This window comes from Crocodylus siamensis, chromosome 8, assembly GCF_052110815.1.
Source record: "Crocodylus siamensis isolate JL-2025a chromosome 8, ASM5211081v1, whole genome shotgun sequence".
Lineage (NCBI taxonomy): Eukaryota > Metazoa > Chordata > Crocodylia > Crocodylidae > Crocodylus > Crocodylus siamensis.
In genome coordinates, this window is record NC_143402.1 from 63188910 (window position 1) to 63207936 (window position 19027).

The 19027-nt window shown below is 42.6% G+C and overlaps 1 protein-coding gene and 1 long non-coding RNA gene across 2 annotated transcripts in view; one reads left to right on the forward strand and one right to left on the reverse strand.

Moving 5' to 3' along the window:
* Positions 1–19027, forward strand: part of RAB40B (RAB40B, member RAS oncogene family) — a 43146-nt gene that overhangs the window by 15124 nt on the left and 8995 nt on the right. The gene's annotated exons all lie outside the window — the stretch shown is intronic.
* Positions 1–19027, reverse strand: part of LOC149858856 (uncharacterized) — a 32678-nt gene that overhangs the window by 1093 nt on the left and 12558 nt on the right. The gene's annotated exons all lie outside the window — the stretch shown is intronic.

A 19027-nucleotide genomic window follows, 5' to 3' on the forward strand; every position in this document is an offset into this window, starting at 1 on the left:
GATATATCGGTCACATATTGGATCGGCACCAATGAAAGGAAAGTTAACATTATTGTCAGTTGGCTTTTTTTGGCAGGTGTAGCCAATAATGTCACTGATACGTGCTGCACGCATGCACACAGCTGCCATGCACGCCGCCACGAATGCAGCCTGGCAGCTTGGAGAGCAGTATCCCACCAGTAAATCTGGGGGGGAGAGACTGAGGCCCCCACAGTGAGGGAGGGAGTGGGGCAGGGCTAGATGCTGCCCAGCTAGGGTGGTGAATGTGACCCTGGGGCTGGGAGTGGGCGGCTTGTCCAGGAGGCATGGGAGGGTGGGGAAGGGGAAGTGGCTCACTGCCACTGCACACCCCTGGGGGAAGCATGGGGGGGCATGTGACCCCTGGATTGGCGCACAGGGTGAGGGTGGGCTGCCCGCTGCAGGCTTGGGGTCGGGGGCTGCACCAGCCTCTTCCCAGTGTGGGGCCTGGGCTCTGAACAAGTGGGGGCAGTGTGGGCAAAGGTGGTACTGTGAGGGGTGGCTACCGGGTGAGCTATAGACACCCCAAAATTCCCCATAGTTGCCCCCCAGCACTGCTGCTGTTGCCTGCCATGCCTCCATATGCTTGGAGCCCAGTTCCCCCACCCTGTCCCTGCTAGAAAGAAGCTGGTACAGCCCACGCTCACCTTTGTGCACAAATCCAGGGAGGCATATGCCCCCTGTGCCCCCCCCAGGAGTGCATGCAGTGGTGGGGAACTGCTGCCCTTCACTACCCCTCTCTGTCCCCTGGCCGAGTCACCCACAGCTCCATCCTGCTCCTGGCTGTTGGGTCGCATTCACCGCTGCCCCTTCCTGTCCCACAGACTTACTTGCAGGATGCTGATTTCCAAGTTGCTCAGCTGCATTCCTGTAAATAAGTATTGGCTGATATGGCTGGTTAATTATCGGCCTTCAGCAGGGCTGCCCTGGGGGGGTGGGGGTGAATTGGGGAGACCACCTTGGGCTCTGTGCTTTGGGGGGCCCCGTGGACAGTGCTGTAAAGGCCTTGCTGCAGCTGCCACGCGCCATAAGCTCCATGCTTTGGCCACTTGCCACCCTCTGGCCCTGCACAGGCTGATATATCCGGGGCCCTGCACACCCATATGGACAACTTTGGCCTTTGGTATCGCACACAAAAATCTTCATCGGTGCACTCCTAGTTTTATCCCTGTCACTTATCCCATGGGATATCTGAAGTCATTAAAATGACCGGATATTTCATATTTAACAATGCAGAGAAACTTGCTTATTGGAATTGGAAATAAACCACTTGATAGAAGTTTTATCTCTGTCATAGTTTTGGTTCTGTTTTTTTCAAGTTAATAGTTTATAAGCTTGGGTATTAAGGCCTCAAAGTGGGAGACATATAGCTATTTTTGGGTGGGGTCTGACATTATATATAGAATTTAAGCTCTAACTGAAAAGCACCTAACCAATCAGGTTTTGGAGAAACCTGCTTGCTGAGTGGCACCTGACTCAGGCTTGCTGACTTGGGAGAGAAATGAATCGCAAACCTCAATACAACTGTTTTAAGTGAAACGACCACATTTGTATATATTGGCTGTGAATACAAATGCTGATCTTCTGTTACAATACAGAATTATTTTAATATGCAGCTCTTCCATTTTTCAAGTAGTCTCCTTCCCCTTTGAAGGCAGAATACCGCTTTAGGAGAATGCTGCTTTTTATGATGCTCACACCTGTACTTTAGATGTTTTGCTCTTTCAAAACTTGCTTGCTTGCAAATGGCGTTATGACCAGAGTGTGTTGGCAGTGCTTATGGTAGGGTAGGTCTGAAAAAAAGCCTATTAAACTTTGCTACATTCCCATTTCATAAATACTTATCTGCATTATTATAGCCCTTAGGAGCTAGAATTAAGGAGCAGGATCCTGCAGTCTTAAGCACTAGTTTGTTGTTCTGCTTCACTAAAATGGATTTCTCTTCCTTTACAATCAGAATTGTAAATCAAATTAATTCATTAGAGAGACTCGCGCCGATTTCAGAGAGCTGTGACTCGGGCTCATAGTGTCAGGTAGTGGTGATTTGGTATTTGGCTCACGAATCTTAAAAATATTTTTTTCTAATTCAGCTCTGCTAACAAAGCATGAAGATATGAGAGGTTGTTATTTTATGATAGAAGAGAAACATGAAATATGACATCTGTTAAAGCTTATGCAAGTTTTGCCCCTATCCTCTAGTTCAAACTCTGGCTTTGTTTCAGCCTTGTTTTTAAGATGCAAGGAAATGAAAGTTTGCTAAGAACTAGAAAGTAGTCTCTTTCCACTATGTGCTGGATTGTACAACTGATCAGCTGTCTTCTGTGCCTGGGCTGGATGGGGCTGAGGGACCTGCCGTGGGCTGGATAAAAAATCCCTTGGTGGGCCAGATCTGGCTGATGGGCCATATTTTGGCTGCTCTTGTGTTGGAGCATAACCCTGATTGACATCAGCTCTGTGTGTTCCATACTTTAGGCAAAACTAGAGCCTAGAGTTTCAAGTCAGACACCCCAAAATAAGGAATACAAAATTAGTGATCGCCCATGAAAAGCTTTTCCTAAGTAACATGGCTAGCATCACACAAGAACTCTGGCAGAGATGGGGATAAAGAGGAGACAGAGAAGGGTGAATAAATTGATTAAGGCATGACTGGGAGCCACAAAAGTGATCCAGTGATGAAAATCAAATGTGATTCTTGGCTGTATTAGGTGAGGTGAGGCGTTTTCAGTAGAACAATACTTATTAGTAGGGGTGCACTGATAAAGACTTTGTTGGCCAATACTGACAGCAGATTATTCACCAGGCATACCAGCCGATAGCGATCCAATAACCGATTTACAAGAATGCAGCTGGGCAACATGGAGAGCAGCTCCCTGCAGGTAAGTCTGTGGAGAGAAAAGGGCATGGGGGTGAGGAGCAGACTGAGGCCCCCGTGGTGAGGGAGGGAGTGGGGTAGGGGTTGGTGCTGGGGGTGCTGCCCAGCCAGGGCAGTAAATGGGACCCCAGAGCTGGGGTGGGGAGCAGAACAGAGCCATAGATGGCTTGTCCAAGGGAACAGCATCCCAGTGCTTAAAAAATGGCAGCAGGGATGCTTGAACTACAGCTCATCAAATGAGCTCTAGTTCAAGCATCACCACCAGTTTTAAGCACAGGGATGCTTCTAATCGGAGCTGAGCAAGGCAAAGGCAGAGGTGGGGTGCCTGCTGTGGGCTTGAGGCTCTCCCCCTTGCTGCTTTTGCCCCAGGAGCTCCATGCTGGCTGTGCCCCCCTTGCCTGTCCAGCAGCAGGAGGCACAACTTGTCATCACCATTGCTGGATGTGCAGGGGGCACGCGGCCGGTACACGGCTCCCGGGGCAAAGGCAGCAGGGCAGAGTGCCCTGAGCCTACATCTGTCCTATGCACAGGGGTGCATTTAGTACCGGGGAGCCACCCCCCTTCCCCTGTCTCGGTTGTGCTCCCTGCCCTGGGTCCCATTCGACTCAGTGCCCCCAGCCCCTGCTCCACTCCTTCCTCACTGTTGGGGCCTCGCTCCCTCCCACATGCCCCTTCCCCTCCTCAGACTTACCTGCAGGGAGCTGCTCTCCATGCTTCCCGGCTGCATTCCTGGCCACATGCATACCGTGGTTGCGCGCATGGCATCTGGGGCACCAAACAGAAGGTACACTACATTTATTGGTACATTATTAGCTATACCAGGCAAAAAAGCCAATAGCTGATAATGTAAATTTTCCTTTTATTGGTGCAGATCTGATGTGGCACTGATGTACAAATCTCTACTTATTAGTGCCATTTGTAGTCTGGGCTCTAACTTACCAGCCTGGACCATGACTGATAAGCCACAATCAGGTCCCATTTACAGCCACTTTGGATACATTTTTATTCTTTAAACATGAGAATGATAGTCTGCGAAAATCAACGATGAAGTAACTCCCCTTTCTTAACTTCAGGTATCATCCCAATCACCTCCTTACAGCAGAGCTGGTTTTTTTTGTTGTTTTTTTTTTTCAAAGACATACCTGTTGAGAGTCCTCTTACAACTCCCTGCTAGCATTTGGCCCTAACAGCTTGTTGAATGTGCAGTAGGAGTGGTAAGAACAAAAATTCTTAACTAATTTTAAGATGAAGCTGGTTAGTATACGAAAGGGACGGTGATAAAGGGGACCTTGATGTAATGGCCTAGGAAGTCCATTCCAATCCTGTCTTTTCATTTAACAGACGCTTTGCTAGAGGAAGGATAACAAAGAACCTTGTAGTTGATGGGCAAATGATTTATGAGGATCTAATGTAATCTAATGTAATATAAGGCCGTTTCCTGTTCCTATTCACTGTCAAATCTTCCAGTAAGGATTAATTCCTTTGGGAATAGGTTTGGGTCCATGGAGAATGAATTCATGGGCTGGCTTGCTTCTCTATACATACCTTTTAAGAGGGAGAGGGAGTGAACAAATATAATTTGGACGCTTTTTGGTACGTGGCACTGATCTTGTTCAGTTTTGCAAGACCTCTGAAACTTGAAGAGTAATATTTTCTTCTAGCCTTTTTCAAAACTGTAAATCTTTCCAAAAATAAGGGAAGATTGTTCTCTTTCCTGTAATGCTAAAAATACTTGTGCGCACTATCATGTTTATATATAGCACCTTTCATCTGAGGATGTTAACTGAAATTTATAGTAAACATTTTGGTTAATGAGCTATATAATGTGCCTCATATCCTCTTTGGAAAGGAAATGCTGAACTGAACTGAAGCTTATAATTCTGTTTTCCTTCTGGACTGGAAAGCTCTCTTAGTTCTTCTGTTTCCCACGGTAATATAAATCTGTAAGGCTAGAAAAATAAAAACAGACGGTTTCATTACTGCCTAGAAAATATTAGGACAGGGAATGAAACGTGATCTCAGTTATGCTCTTGACTTCCTTTCCCTTTACAGTAAATAGATGGATCACTCGCTGTTTCATTTGAGAGATGATTCACTAGCTGATGTCAACTGGTGTCTCCTTTTCTAAACAAAGCTTATTTCCTGCATCTTTACTTACTGCACTATAGACATTCATGGATTGCATTACTGTAACCCTGGCTTAGGATTTTATATCAAGATCTAAATGTTTCATAAATCATGTATGCAAAATCCAGAGATCTTTTTTTTTTTTTTTTTTTGTGGTCAGGTTAACACATGTATCAAAAATTCCAATTTTTCACCTAGGACTTTCTAAAAGAAAACAAATATACCAGTTTCATTCCACAGTTCAATAAATCAAAACTCTAGGGTTTTTTTGCATTTTAAATGGGGTTTTGTTGGTTAAAATATTTTGCTATTGCTTTCTGTGATTTTTTGAATAGGTACTTCGAGAACAAAAAGGGCAATTGGTGGTGGAAAATGCCTGATAAAGAATTGGTTATGATTGTATTTGGGTGGGATACCAATTTATAATCTACCAAAATCAATAATATGAATTGAAGCTGACTGGAAGTGACAAAAGTCATTACAGTCCAGCCTGACTGTCTCAGTCTATGAAGGAAGGAGCTGCAAATATAGGAGCTTTTATCTAATGACCTCAGAATATTTTTTTTCTCCCTGAAAACGTTTATAAATTTAAATTCTCTGGTCACTTAGAGTTCAAGGCTAGAGAGAGCCTGAGGCGTGTGCCTGCAATCCACCACGAAGCTGTATTTGACTCGAGGCTTACTGATATTTTGTCTTTTTTTTTTTTTTAATTAAAATGAGAAACTTGTCATATTAATGGAACCGACAACTTGCATGTATCACTCTGTTCTTTCTTAATTGTATTTTATCTGACTTAAGTCAAAGAATATGCACTCCAAGCTTTTAAATTTTACAGATTAGCTCTTACTTTCAATTGGCCTTATTTTCTTCACTGCATAATTTGGACTTTTTTAAACAGATGGCTTTTAGTGGAGTAATTTTAAGTTGATGGGAAAGACTGGAAAGTGGAAGAGGAAGAACATTCTAAAGGACAAGCAAGCAGGAGGGAAACATGTCTGGCAAAAACCCTATACTTTTGTGCCTATTAAGGACGTGGCCCAATTTTATTGTGTGGGTCTATAAAGCATTTATGTATTGATCTGTAGAATTATGTTCAGGGATTGAATTCTGAATTGGTAGCCTTTAGTAGTTTTTGTTGACGGGGCATATGGAGTTTTAACTCCTGTGTTACTCTGAACTACTTAAACCGTTTGGAAAAGTCTCCTTTCAAGAGGCATGCTGGACTAATTTCAATGTGCAAAATGAAAACTCTTGATTCAAAATGACTACATCAAATTCTTACCACTGGAGGTGCAGCAGTATATCGGTCCGACATTGAATTGGTCACATCAGGCAGATAATTTGGCCGATTAAACGGCCTGTGCATGCACGCAGCTGCAGCACAGCACAGCCCCGCAGTGTGGAGAGCTGCCTCCAGCTGGGTAAGTCTGGTGTGGGGCGGGGAAGGGGGAAGGGAAAGGGTGTTGCAGGGGAGATGGAGGCCCCTGTGGGGAGGGAGGCATGGGCCTGGGGCAAGTGCTGCCCAGGTGGAGTGGGGCAGGCATGGCATGGAGCTGCGGTTTGTCATGCAGGGGACAGGGTGGTTCCCACCACTGCACGCCGCTCAGCTGGGAGCTGCTGATGCAGTGGCTCATCTAGTGGCTCCCGCTGCTTGTCCTGGAGGGTGGGGGGAGTACCCCTGGATCTGCGTGGGGCAGGCTGGGCTATGCGGGGGCTGCAGCCACAAATGCACTGTAGTCCTGTCCTAGTGCAGCCCCCGCCCTGCCAAAAAGAGCTTGGCACAGTCCCAGACCCAGCCTGGCCTGCCCTGTTTAGATCCAAGGGTACGTGCCCCCTGTACCTTCACAGACAAGCGGCGGGAGCTGCCAGGTGAGTGGGTGAGTGCCAGACAGTCCACCAAACCAGTGGCTCCAAGCTGAGTGGCATGTGGTGGCGGGAGCCACCCTCAGCTGCACTCTGTGCTGCACCTGCCCAGGCCTCCTTCCCTTTGGGGGGGGCCTCTTCCCTTTCCCCTTCCCCTTCCCACCACACCAGACTTACCAGTTGGAGGACGTTCTCCATGCTGCTGGGCTGGGTATCAAAAATTAGATTGGTATTGGTCAATATGCCTCCGTAAAAATTGGCTATCGGTATCAGCTGCAAAAATCTCTGTCGGTGCACCCCTACTTACCACACACATTAAGCAACATAGTAAAGCCATTGTTAAAGAATCTAGACATGTAGAGAAGAAAAAAGTGGGGCGGCACTGGTGGTTAGGAAGGTGAGCAAAGAAGGTGATAAAATGGTTCTAGGTAACCTGTTTTTTTTCACTCTCAATGTTAACTTCACTTGGTGATGTCATATATCTGAAAGCTGCTAATCAGAATTGTAGATGGATGCATCTGGCAGAACACACATAAAATTGAAGGAAGGAAGGAAGGTGAATAAATGGGGTGTAGCATCAGACATTTCTTAATTTTAAAAATAAAATATAAATATTAAACTAGGAATAAAAATGAAAGATTTATGTTCATCTTGAAAGGGACAGAATGTTGGTTTCTTTAATTTTTTTTTCAAGGTCAGATGTCACTAAATGAATTTCTTGCTTTTTTAACTTTCTTGTCTTTTTGTAGTTTTTTTTAATGGATGATATACGTATTTTGATTCCTTTCTTTTTTCCCCCCCCAGTGACCCACCTAAATCCAAGCAAAGGTGTTTTAATTTATTTGACATTGGTCCAACTATTTTTTTTAAAGCCATAAAGGTCTGTGGTGTTTTCAAAATAACTGACATTTATTATGCTGTCAAAAAATGACACGCAGAAGAAATCCATTCATTGTCAGTATCTCCAAAATAGCTCAGATCAATTGATGATGATACCATACATTTTTTTCCCTTTCTGTTTTTAAACTTGAGGCAATGATGACATTCCTTTATGTAAAAACCTCTTCTATGTAGTGCAGTTCAAAAGGAGTGACTTAAATGATAATTTTTCAGGTTTGCTATGAAAAGCTTCAAGAGAAGAAACAGGGGAAATGCCAGAAGATTGAACACTGGCGTGTATACAAGATGTCTATTGAGATGTGAATAGCCGCCTGATAAAGGCTACAAATATTTGTGCAGGGAAGAAAAAAATCCCTGCAGCTTACTGTTTGAGTGTTATGGGAACGTGAGCAAGTTACTGAGATGTAACAGAACAGAATCTGTACAACTGTGTGCCAGCTGCTGTGCAGGACCTGCCTACATACAGATTTTTTAAGGCCATAAGTGAAAGTTAATTACCAATAGTTTACCTCTGTAACTTCATGCATTACATTTCTGGCCTTCTTATCTCCAGGTAAGGAATTCTGCAGGCTAAACTGAATTCATATTTTAGTAGGTCACTTTGCTTTATCAAGGCTTAACTCTGCCTTTTCAAGTTAATTGAACAGCCTCTGATTTCTATGTGAGAATTTTCTTTCTTCCTTTTTTTCCTCTGGATTTACATTTAAATAGTTAAACATTTTATTTCTGTCAGCTTTAAAAATTGATGTTTTGGGTTACAGAAATTCTGATGAAAGGTATTTGTTTGCGAGGCCTGATTCACAAACTGCTTCTGGAGAGTCTGTTAGTTACGGGCAAGTTTTCATTCATCCTTCACTTTAAGGGATCATAAAGTGTGGTAGCCTGGGAGTTTTTATATTTTTAAAGTAACATGTTGCTTGCTTTTTTTAAACTAGTAAGGGCTCTAGAGGATAGAAATGATGCGTAAAATATCTACGTGGATATATGAAGTGTAAGTGGCTCTTGCCTGTGTAGCACGTTTGCCTTGTATTCTTGTGAGCAGGATATATACTAAGCTAATTGGAAATGTTGTACTTGTAAGCCAAAGCAGAAAGGGCTGCCAGGAAATAGTTATGCAACCGTTATCATATAGAATAGATATTCCGAAACAATGGAGAATGTGTTCCCTGAATTTGTTCATAGAAGGTTCCTTGACAGTAATAAGACTGGGGCGCGTCTCTTACTTTAAAATAAGATTCAAAGCTGTCATTGAATGTAATAGTTTGAATTTTTGTAATAAATACCCATTAGCCAGTTTAGAAAAAAGGCAAGGTTCATCTTCTTTTTATCTAGGATCATTGCTTGTTTCTGCCTACGTGTTGAATATCTTGATTCTGAATTTTATCTTTAGAGGCCTTGCAGCGAACGTACTGAATGTCTTGGTTTTTGAATTTTATCTCTAGAGGCCTTTAACAAAGTTAACCTAAAAGCGACCCTTGGGCAAACATTCTGAGAGATCGAAACCTAGGGACTTTTGGAAGGGGGTTGGCACTACACAGCAGTGGTGTGGAAAATTTCCCAAAGAAGACCCAGGAAAGGAATCTGTTGGGAGTAGCGACAGGTTTGGGTAGGAGGGGCCCAAGACGGCAACTCCCCCAATAATAACTGTAACCTACAGTCCCAATTTGGAGGTAACCTCACTTGCAGAACACCGAAGGAAGAATCGCAAGTGTAGGCCAGATCAGACTGATCACCTGAACCACCCTCTCCGTGAACAAGAACTCCCATTCACACTGAAGCCGCAGAGTGCCCGAGTGGGACCGAAGGAAGGGGACTTGTTCCTATCACTGCTGAGACCAACCCTAAAACCATAACTAAAGAATGAAAGTATATCTTGGGATTTGGTTTCTAGGAAATCTAGGATTGTAAGTATACCATGAGAAATAATAGTATTGTTTCCAATTTAGCCTTTACTTGTAATTGTAGTTGTTTTTGTAATACTAATTCTTATAGCATTGTTTGGGAAGGATTTCTTAAAGCTAAGCAGTGTTATATGTGTAGCAAGGAATTTTAAAATAAAATTGTGTTGTGTGAATTAAGTGTAAAAGCATTGTGAAATTGTGCAATCAACCAAATACTCCCCCAGCCAGGTGCATCAGACGAATCAGTAAATTGTGTGGGATCTTTCTCTATTCCATAACACACTAGAGACAAAAGCTAGTTTTCAAGCTTTCTTCTTGACCTTATCAGGGGTCAGTAATCCATGCCCTCTGGCCGGATATGACTATGAAGGGACTGGATCCTGCTTTGGCAGCTTGGGGAATTGGCAGCATGCTCCAACTAGGACAGCAGAGGAGGTGTCCCTGGGCCCAACTGCCTGCCTTGTTCTGCAGTCTCATGGCAGCATCTGCTGATCATGGGGTTGGGGAGGAAATATGCAGCCTACAACCAGGGCTGAATAGCAGGCCTGGACCAGTGATGACAAAAGGTTGCCAACCCCTGCCTTAGATGAATAAAAGCTGGAGCCAAACAAGGATGAACTCTTTTTTTTAATCCACCTTCTGCATAGAGTTTCTTTATTGAAGGTAGTTGGGTAACGCTAGTAAATGCACCTAAGCAATTGCATTAAAAAGCTTTGGCAGATTGGTGGTAGAGTATTCCTTACCTGACAGGGCTCTGTTGTGAGGTGACTTCATGTGGAGTTGTTTTTGACAAATTTATCCTTACTAAATTGGTTTCTAGAAGTGGTCTGGTTATTAGTATATTTAGTAAGAAAGTGTCCTAAAACTGCCTCTTCTGGGCTCGATGCAGGTATATGTGGTGCTTAAAACAAAGGGCTGGTTTGTTTGTTTTACATCTGTAAGCAGCCTGAGGGTCTAACTTCCTAATTTGAAACATCATGTCAGCTGGAAGTCTTAATACAGTATACTTGATTTAAGAAAACCTAAGCTTTTCTAAGGAGAAAAAAGTTCCATCTCCCCCTTTCCTTAGGTTACAATTCTGAGGTCTCTATCATGAGGGAGGCTTTCAGTGATGGAGGTGGTAAATCTTTCCTTCAAAAGGTGGTAAATTGGAACAGCCCCTTATGACGTTAAAACATTGGACTCTTTATGGTCACATATAGAATGTCTGGAGAGGTTAACATGACCTAACTTTTCTAAAGGTTCTTTATTACAGCAGTAGAATTAGGATACTTTACTTCATTTAAGTACAGTCTTAAGCACAGTTTGAATACTGCCTAATGTACAACTTCATATAAAAATGTAAATACCACTATTATTGTAATGGAACATAATTTCAAACAACAGCAGCTGTAGTAAAGCTTTAATAGGGAGGAACATGTTTGCTCATCTCCCTTAGTACCCCATGATTCCAGCTGTTACTGATCTTTAGAGCTGGTATTTTCAGTGCCATTTTGAATGTGCTCCAATTTGTTTACTGCTTGCAAATGGCCATTTTTTGTTTGTTTGGGGAGGAAAGGCTTTTCTGTGCAAGAAAATGAACATTTGCATATAAATGAAATGGGTATTTGAATGCAACCAGTGTGCACCCCTTGTGTGTGAATGTTTGCCACCCAGCCAAGGAGTAAAAATGATAGTGTGGTTTAGCTGAATAATTACGCACCACAGACGGTACATTTTCAAATGTTAGGATTTCACGAACAACTGCTTAGGTGAAACATGTTCTAAATTATCTGCTGAATAGTTCTAGTTGAATAACAGGTGTTGATCAAGATTGGAATCTGTTCAAGAACAACTCCACAAAGAGGAAAGGGATACATTTTTTCCTGTAAATGAAACAAATGGCAACAGAACTATCCAGTTCTAGATCTCAGTTCAGAAAGATACCAAAGCACAGGCTTAAAAGTAAGCACTTCTTTAAGTGGGCTTGCATTGTGTCTATCAATGGGTCTCTTATTTATAATTGTGTAATGTATTTCCCTGACAGCTACAGTACAGTACTATTGTTGAAGAACACGCTTTTTGCTATTGACACCACAAAACATGGATATTACAAAATCCAAGTTCGAGTTCCAATTAAAAAAATTTACATTAAAATTAAAAATAATTTAATTAAAGTTATAAATTACACCAAATACTTAAGAGCAACAGCAACAAAATCAATATTGATCCCAGCAGAGGTAAAATACTTGCCTTCTACAGAAGATGTTGCACATCTGAGAATATATGAGAAAACAAAAATATTTTGTTTACTACACCTGTTAATAGGCTCTTGACACCAACCACGTTACTTGATGTAGCAGCCTCTTTCTTCTCCCTGCTCTACAGAAATAAATTTCATATTGTAGGCCTTCAAGCTGATGTCAGACGAAGCCAGTCTGTTTTACTAAATGACTGAATAATGTTCTGGAACGGCATTTGATTTCTACAACAACACAATCCACATCTGTTGGTCTCTTTGTTATGGTTTTATGCTGTTCCTGATGATCCATGGCAAAAGCCTTTTCATTTTGATTCTTCAGATCACAGTGGCTAATGCTAATTGCTAAGAAGCTCAGATTCTGTTTATCAGCTGTTTGTATACACTAGCTGAATTTGCACATTAGTTTATTTTCCCCAGACAGTCTCACAAAGCCAGCATACTGTGATCTGTTAAAATGCCGCCTTGGCAGGCTGTCATTTCACAATCAAGAATGCATAGTTTCATAGATAACGTATGGGTAACTTCATCTCAGGTTTGGGAAAAGAAAAGCAACAGGAAGGCAGTGCAGAAAGTTTTGTTCTAGAGATCACATCCACTCTTGCAGTGACTAATCCTAATGTCCCAAAAATAAAAGTTGGGCTCCAGCCATGGCTGTTACGTCATCATATCTGACAAGATAAGTAATGATGAGCTTGGTGAGTGCTTGGATGAGACACCAAACACTAATCTAGTTAGGCCAGGGTTGTTATTAGTTGTCACAGGCTTTTTCTCTTCCCTTGCTGTCAAAATAGGGAGATATGACACAATTCTAATTTATTAACTTAATTTCACCAACTCTTTGGACACTGGCAATGTAAGACTGTCTCTAGTTCTTATTCTGTTGATTAGCATTTTGTGGGTGGGTGACCTGCTTACTCTCTTAGAATTGCTTCAGTTCTACCTTAATCCACCAAGACTTTCTCCATCCTTCTCTTCCTCACTGAAAATTCCAATCCCTTCCCTTCTCCCCCACCCCTGCCCTATAACGCTCTCTACAAAATGCATTAAAAACCCATCCCAAAACGAAGACAATAAAGCTCATTTCATGTTTGGAAGCAAACTCTTTTTTAGTTTTGCTGATGTCTTGCTTTCCCCCCTCCTCCCAAGTCTGTTTCATCTAACTAGACTGTAAACTCTTTGGGACAGAGACTCCCTTGTTCATAGCTTAGTACCCCTTTTGTCTTCTAGCTCACATATTAATATTAATAACTGGGCTTCCAGAACTTGCAGTACAACCACAATAACATAGCTATTTGGGAGTGTCTGGGCCAGTTGAAACACCGATTATTTTACTAATTATTTAACGTAAGTTTAACCAGTCTTAATTACATGGAGGCAAACCCATACCTCTTTGTAGATCAGGCCTCAATAGGCTTCTCTCAGCTTCTGCACCATTACCTTGGATGCAAATGTGAAGTGTACCCTAACAAATTTTGGGGGATTTTTTTGTTCCTATGCATCTCCCATTAAACAGTCCCATTGTCCCTGGAGAGCACTTCTCACTAAAGCACAATCCGGCCCCACATTCATTGACTAGGTGTTTGATGGAACTCCAGACAACTGTTAGCTAGCTTTCCTCAGGGTAAGGTTGACTCTGAAGTGACAAATAAAGGCTAAGAGAAGTTTTTATTTTCTCAAATACTGTGGCTCTAATTCTATCATTCATAATCAAGCAAAAACTGCTATTGATTTTAGTAGAGGAATTTTGCATGACAACCACAATAACATAGCATGACAAAGGTTCAAAATTTGTCCCCAGTGGGCCTGATCCTTCTGTATCTTGAAGGCTTCTAATGCATTTCAAATTTTGCATACTATGCCACTGAAATGGAGCCACCTCTGTTCAACTTTATTGCCCCCAGATAAGCAAACTGGGCAAAAAAATCTTTCTCAAACTTCAGTTACCATAATCTTATGTAGTGTTTCTAACAATGATAGTTTGACAGGGTCACTGTATTCTAGTCAGCAGTCTTTATTGTGACTTCACTTGCACAGATCTGTGCCTTGATGGGGTGTGCTCCACCAACTTTCCTCAAGTGGCCCCGAAGGTATTGTAACTGTGGACGACACACCTTTTGCTTCTTCCTTGCTCTTGGGTGTGGAGGATGAGAAATCTGGTCAGCTGCCATAGAACTTCTGGGTGCAGTATTTACAGCTGCAGCAGGAACTGCAAAATGGTTTTCCTTTCTGAAACTTCAGCTGCACCAAAGGAAGACAAGGAGGACAACATGACTGAGCAACTGTTTCAGGAGGGGCATTTTTTGGAACATATTCAGTTTGAAAAATGCTGGTGTAGTTCTGGCAGGACCAGCAACAGCTGTAGTACTTCAAGATGATTCATGGATTTGTGTAGAGATTGCTGCAGAGGCAACATGCCAAACTGGAATTCCCTTTATTGGGTGAGAAGCATTTGGATATTGCTGTATGAAAAATCTCAGCCCCCGCAATCACTTAACCAGTATGTCGGATCAATCATTGAGGCTCTTGTAATGGAGCTGTGTATTGCTATTAAGCTTACTGTTGCCATGTATTGTAATGCTCTCCAGTCCTCAGGAGCTGATGTCTTTCCCTGTGGTGGGGTTCGATGTTGCTTTGGAGCAACTTGTACGCTTTGCTCCCTGTGCCAGGTTTCAATTTGTAAATCAAAAGAGATACTTCTCCACTGTGCTTCAAGGTGTGGCTAACAGCCACAGAGTGTTTCCTAGCATTTATATGGGTGTGTCTAAAACATAATGGTTCAAAGATCTTCAGAATTTTTTTCTCTTTTCTTTTCCCATAGTGGGAGGTAAGTCAATGCTAACAGTTTTGTGGATCTCTTCGTGAATTTGATATTTAATAGTGGATGTGATTTCACTGTGATTTTTACAGCAGTAGTTGCACAGGGCTCTTCCCAGTAAGTGTGGGGAGGAGGGTCTGTTTTATAGGCTTTGCTTCCTGCATACACTTCTGAAGCTGCTGAAGTTTCAGGACTGCAAAGTATACTGGGTTCCACTGACATGATGGGTTTGTTACATAGGCCATGCAGATCTTTCAGAATTTTAAAACAGTGGAGGATGGGCTTTCATGGCTTAGGAATGCTTTGGCTAATGGGTGAAGATTTAAAAAAAGAAAGAAAAAAAAAGATTGTAACTTAATTTTTTCACCCCTGAAGTGCAAACAGATATGACTGGAATTAAAAGATAGAAGATATGAAGACCTAGGGAACTGAAACTTCTGGCTCTCTGCAGAAAAGCTTAGTTGCTGTCATTCACCTTCCCAAATGGTCACCAAGAGGAAAGCTTGGGTTGGTGCCACCCCATTTCAGCCATCCACATCTGAGCAGAAGGGATCAAAGGCTCATATGTTTATGCTGCCCTTTTGAAAGAAGCTGTGGTAGGGGATCTTGCTGGCAAGTGGTTTCTCCCAATAAGAGTTCTCTAGAGTCTAGAATTGGAGCAGGTGAACCTTGAAGCTTTCATGGAAGCAACAAAGTACCCAAAGGGGGAGCCAGTAAAAAAGCAAGTACAGTTTTGGAGAATATTTACCTACAACAGTGTCCATTAGTTAACTCCATCAGCTGCAGTGCATCTCCCTGTGCATTTCTTAATCTCTGGATCATGCTACAGCTCCACTCCACCACTGCAAGACCTCTTTCTGATAACTCCCTGGTAACACCATGCCTTTTCTCCGCCAGTTCCTTTCTCTGCAGAGGAACTGACCTCTCTTAGCCTTTTTCTTCCACTCTTCTCATCCTAAGAAGCACCTTCCACTCCTGAAGTGCCCTCCCTCTTTTCTCCAAGGCTTCCACAGTACTGCTGAATGTTTCCTTTTTTCCCCTTCATTTTCAAGTTTGCCAGATGTCGGGTAATGGTCCATGTCAGTGTCATTTAGCACCTGGATACCTCAGATGCTGAGTCTGGAAGAAGAGAGTAGTGAAAGCAGTTATTGTTCATTGGTTGTCTGTCTTTGCTGGAAGAGGCATGTGGGATTACCGTTTCATTGTGCAGCATTTCCCCTTACAGGCTGGAATGGGAACTGCAGGAGCTGTGCGGGCAGCAATTCTGTAGTCAGTACTAGCACTAGAGGGAGTGTCCTGGTCCATGTGATTTAAACTACCAAAGAACTACCTGGTGACAAAAGCAAAGATGAATCCAGCAAGATAAAGGCTGCTCTTATTTATCAGAGTGGTATCTTGTGACATTGCCCATGGCTCGAAGAAAATGGTGAGATAGCTGTCGGTAGCCCTGCCTTGCATTATTAGCATCTTGATAGAGCACTTTAGTATCTAAAATACCATCACAGTGCTAGTCTCTGTAGACTTGATCAAAATTTGTGCCATGAGTGCAGCTTTGCTGTGAAATAGATGCATATACAGTTTCAGTCTGTGTCTTGAGAGAGCTTTGTTAATGTTTCTTACCCTGAGTTTGCTTATTGCAGCAATGTATCTTTCAGTGCATTTCTATTGATATAAAATGCCATTTTGAGACTGAAAAGCTTTGCTCAGATTAGTTTTCATAATAACCTTACACTGATGAACTGGATTAGTTGTTTTCTTGACCAAAAATTGCTAAATACCTCCTAACTGGAACATGGAATTCCTTGATTCCAACTAAGCATGTCTATGCGTTTTCTCTTTTTCTAAATCTGGTGTGGTTGGCACATGGGAATGGACAGCACAGTAGGTGGGTAGGAGAGTCCATGCACTGAGCAAGAGGGTTTGGCTTTGGTTTTATTAAAGAACTACTGGCTGTCAGTCACATCTCCATGCAAGGGTTTTCAGTTGTGCGATTCTTAGCTTCCTTTTGTGTGTTGGTCATGTCTGAGAAGGACTGTGGTTTGATAATGTCTTGTGCCTAAATCTTGCCCAACTCATAATATGGCTAGGTCTGTTTTTTAATGCTTTGTCTACTGGTAAGTTATCTTTATAGCCCTTGTTTTGACACAGCACTGCATGGCTGAGATCCTGCTTTGCCACAATGATTCCCTCACAATTGTTTGCCTCCGTGCCTGGAGCCCAGGCATTCCTGTACCTTTGCCTCACCTGAAAGAGCTTTAGATTCAGTTGGAACTATGAAGAGGTGGTGTGCTGATGCAAGGGATGTGTGACTAGGTGGGCTGATTCATGGAGCGTTATTGTAGATGAACACGAACACGACCTAGCAGTATGCCAGCATTTCAACAGGGAGGTAACATTGAGTAACTATCACTTCAAAGCAGTAGAGGCTACACAGGTAAACAGAGCCACACGTAAGGGTAGGGTGCAAAGCAGTATGGGAAGGCAGCTGGAAGATTGCCAAAATAGTTCATGGTTGGCATAGACCACCGTGCCAACATGATTATGACGTAGCTTTTGCTGAGCTGAAATTACTAATTCTGTATGGCATCCTTTGGTCTGTAAGAGACAGTGGAAATTGCAGCTGATGATGTAGATGGTTTGTAATGTCCCATGAGATGAGTCCAATCTGCGATTTGCATAACCTGTAGCAGTGGTTGCAAATATATGTCGCAGTTGGGTGGTTTGAGAGCTGCTTGCCTCCTATGGACTCTTTTCTCTTCAAGCTGTTAGAGCTGATTCTTTTCATGGACTAGAATACCCTGGTGGAGATAACGATGCCACTCATTCCGATTGCTTGCCAAGGTTTCCCATTGGCCAGGATCAGTTCCAAATGCCTTCATAACTTGCTTGCATGCATCTTTATAGTGAAGCTCAAGACATCCGGTTCTTGTTCTCTCTGATAATTCACTGTATAGCATGTCCTTAGGTATATGTCCCTCTTCCAATCTACTCAGATGGCCTAGCCAGTGCAGTCGTCTCTGTCTGAGTCGAAGTGTCACACTTGGTAAATTTGCGTCTTAAAGAACCTCTGCATTGGTAACTTTATTTTGTTATTTGATGTTGAGTATGCGGCATAAACAGTGCACGTGGAAGCTGTTTAACCTTCTCTCTTGATGTGCATAGGTTGTCTGTGCTGAGTATGCAAGCTTTGTACACTAGCATTTTGGTCGTGATGGTAAGGTTTGGGTTGTTCCATGCTCTTCTAGTTACTTTGCTGAAGGTGGTGGCTGCATTTTCAATGCAAATATTAAGTTCTTCATCCAGTGAGAGGTTGGTGGTCACTGTAGAACCTAAGTAGCTGAACTTTTGGACTACTTCTAGCTGGTTCTCATTAAGGGTGATTGATGGATCTTATGGAACTCCCTGTCCTAGTACAACAGTTTTCTTTATTCTGATAAGAGTTTGCCAGGCATTTGCTCTGAAAGGGGATCCATGAGTTCTTGTAGTAGGTCTTTGCCATGGGCTGTAAGGGCAGCATCATCAGCAAATAGAAGCTCCCTGATAAGCACCTTTCTAACTTTAGCCTTTACCTTGAGTCATGACCGGTTGAAGAATTTCCCATCCGATCTTGCGTGAACATACATTCCACCTTCCATATCTTTAATCGTGCAATTCAGAAGTACTGAGAAGAAGATTCCAAGGAGCACAGAGGCAAGAACACATCTTTGCTTCACTCCACTTTCAAAGCTGTTTTGAAGTGGACCCATCAAACTGAACACTTGCTTTCATGTTTGTGGAAGGAACACACACGATTTAAAAGGATTAGTGGGCATCCTATCTTTTCTAAGACTGCAAATCATGCCAACATGCTTATGACGTAGCTTGCTCTGAGCAGAAATGACTAATTCCAACAACAATAAAAACACGGTACCATCTGCTAGCTTCATTGTCATAGCAAGGAACTGTTGTGTAGACACAAAGCAGACATTGACTGTGCCTGTGTGAAAAGCAAGTTACACAAGATTCCCATTTATTGCCGCATACATCTATTACATGCACACAAGACAAATGGCACACAAGCAACCTACTGGGGAAGTAGCTCTGTCCCTCTGCTTCTCTCCAGGAATTTGCACAGGCTGTCAGACATAAACTGACTGCTCCTGCAGTCATTTCTGGCTGGTAATTTAACTTTTAAGGTTTTTTTTATTCCAAATAAAAAACCTGAGAGGCCCTAGTTTGTGAATCTGGGCATCAACTGTCCTTTATTGCATTTGTTTTGTAAATATAAGTGTCCCAAAGGTTTAGGCCTA